At 33.0% G+C, this 6,885-nt stretch overlaps 1 non-coding gene across 1 annotated transcript; it reads left to right on the forward strand.

Moving 5' to 3' along the window:
- Nucleotides 1-6,576: 6,576 nt before the first annotated feature.
- LOC123282167 (U6 spliceosomal RNA) lies at nt 6,577-6,681 on the forward strand. The gene has a single exon (XR_006522176.1). It is a non-coding gene; the product is annotated as a U6 spliceosomal RNA (small nuclear RNA).
- Nucleotides 6,682-6,885: the final 204 nt, after the last annotated feature.

Consider the following 6,885-nt stretch of genomic DNA (forward strand, 5'->3'; position numbering starts at 1 on the left):
AACTAAATTTGTAAATTTTCTTTTCTCATGTGACTTCTTCTGAAGGTATCTTTGTAAACAAATAAAAATCTGTTATTAATCAGTCCGGTTTCAACAAGTAAACAGATAAAGAACACAATACAGTAATCTGAACATTTCTTAAAAGAGATAAAAGTTTCCTTTTATGCAAATGTTTACTAAAATGGTTCATTAACTTGATCAATTTTATTAGTCATTTTATAATGCTATTTGATGTTGACCTCAGCCCATTCTTCTTTTCTTCTCCAAACCCTTTTCTAGTTGGACTTCATCATGTCCCAGAAGTGGCTCTAAGATCCCAAATGGACTCAAGATGTTTCCAGTTCTTTACTTCTTCTTTTTTTTTTAAAACTCTGATAAAATATGTATAACATAAAATTGTCCCTCTTAACCATGTTTAAGTGTACAAAGCAGTGGCATTCAGTGCATTCATACTGTTGTGCAGCTAACACTATTATCCATTTCCAGAATTTTTCATCATCCCAAACTGGAACTCTGTCTCTATTAAACAATAATTTCCCCAGTCCTCCTTTTCCACAGCCCCTAATGACCACTATTATACTTTCTGTCTTTATGAACTTGACTATTCTAGGTACCTCACTTAAGTGGAATCATACAATATTTGTCCCTTTGCATCTGGCTTATTTCAATTATCATTATGTCTTCAAGGTTCATCCATGTTGTAGCATACATCAGAATTGCACTGTTTTTTAAAACTGCATAATATTATTAATATAATAATAGTCTATTCTATGTATATAACACATTTTGATTATCCATTCATTGCTGAAAGATATTTGAGACTCTTTCAACAAGAACAATGGCATTTAATAAGTCCATATGCATAACCAAGAACTCAGTTGGAAAAAGGAAAATCACATGAACAAGTGAAATAAAGATCACACTAACTTTAAATCCTTTAGGACACATGCATGTCTTATGATGCCAAAACTACGTGGCTAGTACGTAGGTAAAATCGAAGTTTTCATCTATTAACTTGGACACAGACCCAGTACTGATTACTAGCTGATTTTAACCTTTCCTTAATTTTTTGTTTCATGTTAATACACTCTGTAAAAATCTCTAATTATTCTCAACATTAAGATTCATTAAAACGTAAACACACCACAAGTCTTAAGAACTACTTCGTAATATATCCTGTATGGCAGTGATTTTGCAATAAGCATGTTTTGTTTTGTAATTTGTTAGTCTGGTTTTATCCTTTATTCTAACCTAGGCTTCCACTGTCACTTGTTTCAGAATTTCCCTGGCAATCTGGTTTCCCCTGAAGCTCTGCTTTACTTCCTTAAATATTACTACTATATTTTTCCTACTAGAGATTGTATTTCCCTTTCTGGTTTCTCTTTTCTCTTATTCGCCAATAAGAAAATATCATAGAGTGGATTTACTACAAATATGATATTACTGCTCTGAAGAAAAATTAGACTCAACACAATTACAATGCACTATTTAAATTTGAGAAATGTTAATAGGTTATCACAACTACAGCAACTTTTGTTGAGGAATGAAGACCAGACCTCACAGGAGACATGGATGATTAAAATCAACATATGCAAGAGGCAGGATTGCTCATGCAATGTGATGTAAAAGCTTGAGAAGTCAAGAAAGGGTGTGGTGAAAACTGTCTCAGCTGTACACTCAGTCAACTGAAACTTGATGGCTCCAGCAAGTTTCTACACACCCACATAAACAGGCTAATGTCAACCAGTCATTCAAGGTTTCTTAACTGTGCCCCGTTTTTTGCTCAGAAAGAAAAGATAAACCCAAAATTTTATGAGATCATGCCCACTTCACATGTAATCCTCAGGATATCTAAGCTAATATTTCTAAAATTAAATCCAATATTTCTGTTCTCTAAATAAATACTAGATACATTCTATTTATAGAAGAGGATTAGTAGAGAGATATATAGGAAATTAGTTCAGAGTAGTCTAATGGGCAGTCTCATTTAAGGGAAAAGAACTTGAAAATAGCTTTCAAATAGAGTTGATGGAGATGGTATGATCGTATGGTCAAGTTGGGTACAAGACTCCTTTTGCAATGTTTTAAAACCAGGTAGATATAGCCAGCATCTTTCAAGAGAGGAAGATGTAAAATCATGGTCGAAAGGCATTCTGTTCTAAAGGTCCAAGTCTGTCATTTTTCATTTTTAACTTAGAAAAAATATTCCTAGAGCATATATATTGTGATGTATGCTATGAGGTATGTTAATACCATAGTAAGTTGCCAGGACAGTCTAAAATACCTTTTTAGTTCATAATACTACTGAAATTGTATTCATTTTGAAAGAAAAATTGTCAAAAGAAAAGCATACAATCATTAGTATTATATATTGAATGCATATAAAAAATATCCTATTAATTAACTAGAAACAGAAAAGGATGAAGGATATTTCAGAGAGCTGCATGGGATAGGAGTACAGTGATCTAATAAATAATATTATACAGTAGACCATGAGAGCAACAAAAGTAACCTTCAAGTAATATATTATCATTCATTTGAGTTTTCCTACAGATTCCTGTTGAGTTTTTCAGGGAAAGGTACTTTCAATATATAGAATTTTGTTGCCGCTGTGCTTTTGTGGTAGACCATCAATAGTATTTAATTGTGGCTGATTCACTGAAATACGCAGTTATTTATCGAAATTCTGCAAAAACTGAGGGAACATTTAAACTCAGGTATTCTATGACCTACTTGACATGACAGAGAAATCGCAGTATAATTTGTGTATTCAAAGGGAACTGAAAGCTTTAGAATCTCTTATGGCATCAAATTTTTTAAAATGAATGCTAATGTGCTATTGCTAATGAATGTCTTTTGCACATAACTGGAAAAGTCTATTAGTTTCTTTTAATACTTAAAGGATTCCATTTATTATTAATGAATCCAATAACCTTTTTTTTTCTAGCTTTACAGAATTTGGTCTGACATATTTTACTACCTGTGTGCCTCCTCTCCTTCTGATTTAATTCTAGTTGTTCTGATTAAATCATCCATCATTTTTAGGAAGAGTTTTCTCCTTATTGGTTTTTTGGTACTGCCTCACTAGTTTTAGCTATTTCCTACTTTCTCTTCCTGATATGTCACTTTGAAAATATTTCAGTGACTTTCTTACATTAAATTTCCTAATAACATTGCAGTTTCAGTTCATTTTTCTATTTCTTATATTTCATGCTTTTTATATCTTTTTGGTGTTGAAATTTGAGATTTCTATATTATTTGGAGCCTTCAGTAAAACAAGCAGCTCCCTCAAATAAGAAATGTTACCCCTATATTGTCAATATATAGTTTGTAAATATTGCATAACCCCTAAATCCTGTGACACCTAGGAATAAGAGCTTTCTGGCGTATTGCATTTAGTTGATTATATTAGCTACTTACATTTTCTTGTTTTATGGACTAAGAAGTCTTTTATATTAACCCCAAAAAGACCATTTAAACTGTTTGTTTTGTGCAGCATGGAAAGTAAAGGGATATACTTTATAGGGATTGAGGATTAACTTTTGAACTTACCTGATGAAGGTCAATGAAGATCAAAGTCCATACAAGAAATGTTTGCAGTAGAGAACAGAGGACATCCATGACAGTTACCGTGACAGTATCTGAATAGGAAAGTAGAGAATGGGTGGAGGCAGGAGGAGCAAAGGACCTCCATGCTTGAGTCGGGGGAAAACTCAAAAAATCTTTGAGAAGCTGTGAGGATGGAGCACTGTCCAGATAGAGATGTATATTAGCAAATGATGACCATGGCTAACTGGCATGTGCAATAGTATATAGAATTTCTGGAGACAGTGCCAAAGAATGATTCCAGATAGAGGACAGAGAAATACAAAGAGCAAGCATCATCAAAGGACCGTCATGGAGTTCCGAATGCATCACGATCTCTTTCTCCCTTACAAGTGATACCCCAGAGTCCTAGCATCATCAGTGAACTTATGACTTGCGGAGTTAATCTTGTAAACTGTAAATCTGGGCCCAAGATTAATAATGGCAACTTGAATCAACATCTGAATTTTCATTCTAAGCATGATAGTACTTATATAAATGTGATTCTCAGCAAGATGAGCTTATTATTATTTCTTCCAGGGCTGAGGAATATTTGGGGAATGGAAGCTGTGTAGACAGAAAAAAGTTAACGTTCTAATTTTGTGTTTGAGAAGCAAAGAAAATCTACTTTATGAAATATGAACTACAAAAAATAACATCTTCTCAGCTAATGGGAATATGAAAAAATGATAATCCTGAACAGGGGTTGGGGTGCAGCTGGCACACACTGGCAAGGGTCACACCAGAATCTTCGTGAAAAGGGAGTAATGTTTTCATGTTTATCAAAGGAGGACATGAAGTAACGCAGAAAATAATACCAGTATTGTACTATGACCAGCTCAGTATTGTCACTCAAGTGTCTGTACCAGTCAACATTTGAGTAGCTTTGAATGGCCTATGATGAAAGCAGAAATTGGGCTAATTTAGTGATTTTAAAAATCCATAATTATTGCCATCATTATGGGCAGTTCCACAAATTATTAATCATCAATTTAAAAATAAGCCCTCACAAAATATACTATAGATACACATCTGGCATTATATAAAAGTATGCTTTAAAAAGGATCTATGGAACATAACTTCAAAAAATGTGACATCAGCCCCTAAGGCAGCATTGCTTTGAGATCACTCTGTCAGCTATCTCCATCAGAATCGCCAAGCATGCTTGTTTTGTATGCATATTTCTGATCCACACCCCTGCCTGGTGATTTGATTCAATGAGTCTGAGTTGGGGTGGAACGTGGGAAAATAATTCTTTAACAAGCTCTTCAGGTGGTTAAATGATGCGAGTCATCCTAACACCACACTTGGAGAACACAGTCCTAGAGTAAAGCCATGACACTAAAGACCATTTTCATCATACCTATGTGTATAAATGCATTTGTTACTCTCTCTCAATTGTTCATGGTGAATGACAGTAAGGTTAAAAGAAAAGAAAATGTATCTTTATAAGATAATAATACACGACATTTTAAAAAAAGAAACCTCTAGCAACTAAATTTCAGAAGCCAATTTTATTAGTCAGATTAGAAAGTAAGCATAAATTAAAAATTAAATATAAAGCACATTCCTCTAAGATTAAATCCATTTATATAATGAGGTGTTGTAACTCAGAATTGAGAAAGTAATAGCGAAGTTGAGGACAAGCCCATCTCATTAATCAGCTCTTCCTTCGTTATGAGTTTACGACATCAGTCAGAGCTTAAATCCTTTTGATTCTAAAACAATAGTTTCACTTTTAGGGCTTTTTAGAGATGTTTATGGACACTTTTCTCCCTCCTTGTTTCCTTGATGAGAATAAGTAAAAAATATCTATATGAGGCAGTCCATTATTCATATGTTCATATTTAAAGAGGGATATAATTTCTATCTAGGAAAAAGACTAGCCATTTAATTACAAATACAATCTCTCATTGTGTGTGTGTATAATATATAGACAGATATCTACTATTTAATTATTATTCATCTTCATTCTTCAGAAAATTCTTATTTGTTAAATACGTAAACCACATTATTTATAGCTTTATCTGAGAGGGTGGTACTTACTAGTTATCTTGTGAAATGTAAGAAATAAAATATTTTGTGTTTTGCACAAATAGTCGTTTTTTTGCCTTACAGTAGTAGGCTTTTGCTTACTTAAGGTTTTTTTTTAGGAATTAATTCAAAATGTGTACCATTTCAATGGTAGTAATTCATATCTTGTGGTTCTTACATTAATTATATTAACTAAAAACTTAACTGTTAGAATATATAGATTGACCAGGGTAAAAGAATTGTTCTTCCAAAGGAATCAAAATGATCATGTCAATAAAGACAGATAATGTCGTATATACAGTTTGGATTGTAAAGACTATTATAAAATTACAGACCATGAGGAAATCTTATATTTGAGACATTTTTATTTGGTGAGTCCATAAGTCAAACTTCTAGTTTTGCGATATCCTACAATAGGAATGAATCTTCATCCTCATAATTGAGTCGTGTTCTTCTTAAGTAGAAGGTTAGTCTAAATTATGACCAAGCTTGACAAAGGCATCTATTCTCAAACTAGATTGTAAAGTAGCCGCTGGACACCCTAATAAAACAGTAGAGTTACAGTAAAGGAAACAATATCCTTTTCTTCCCAGTTCAGAACACAGGCCAATCTGATTAATTTGGGAACAGTGACAAAATTAGTAACTGCTTGTAAGTGCGTAATTTGAAGATTTCATACGTTTAACTTATATCTTAATGCTTTGGATGTGAGATAAAATAAACAGAGAAAATCAAATGCACATCTAGAAAAAAATAGCTACAATTCGTTCATTATTCATTTTAGCCTTTTTCTTTCTTACTCTTCTTTCTCTTAATGCTTATATTTGCCTTTACCTTTCTATGAAGATTCATATTTTTGAATCTAAAAGCGTTATTGTTATAAGAAAGCTAGAATTTGTAACCTTGGTTATGTTTCTTCGAGTTTGTTTTTTTTTAAGATCAAAAGAAAAAGCCGGTGCTTGCTTTGTCAATATGCATACTAAAATTGGAATAGCACAGAGAAGATTAACACAGCCCATGTACAAGGACGGTTCACACATCTGTGAATCGTTCCCTATTTGTCAGTCTTTGCCTTGGAAGAGATGGGGTAAGGAAGCAGGATGGCAAAGGAGATTGAAGGGTGCTTAACTTCTACCCCTTGTATTTTATTTATCGTATTATATAAAACATTAGTGTTAATGAAAGTTAATCTTGGTGTGTAAATATAATTTGTTGTACAATTCTCTCTTCTTTCTCTGTATTTTAAAATACAAAAACCAGTCATTC

The sequence above is a fragment of the Equus asinus genome, chromosome 29 (genome assembly GCF_041296235.1).
Source record: "Equus asinus isolate D_3611 breed Donkey chromosome 29, EquAss-T2T_v2, whole genome shotgun sequence".
Taxonomy (NCBI): Eukaryota; Metazoa; Chordata; class Mammalia; order Perissodactyla; family Equidae; genus Equus; species Equus asinus.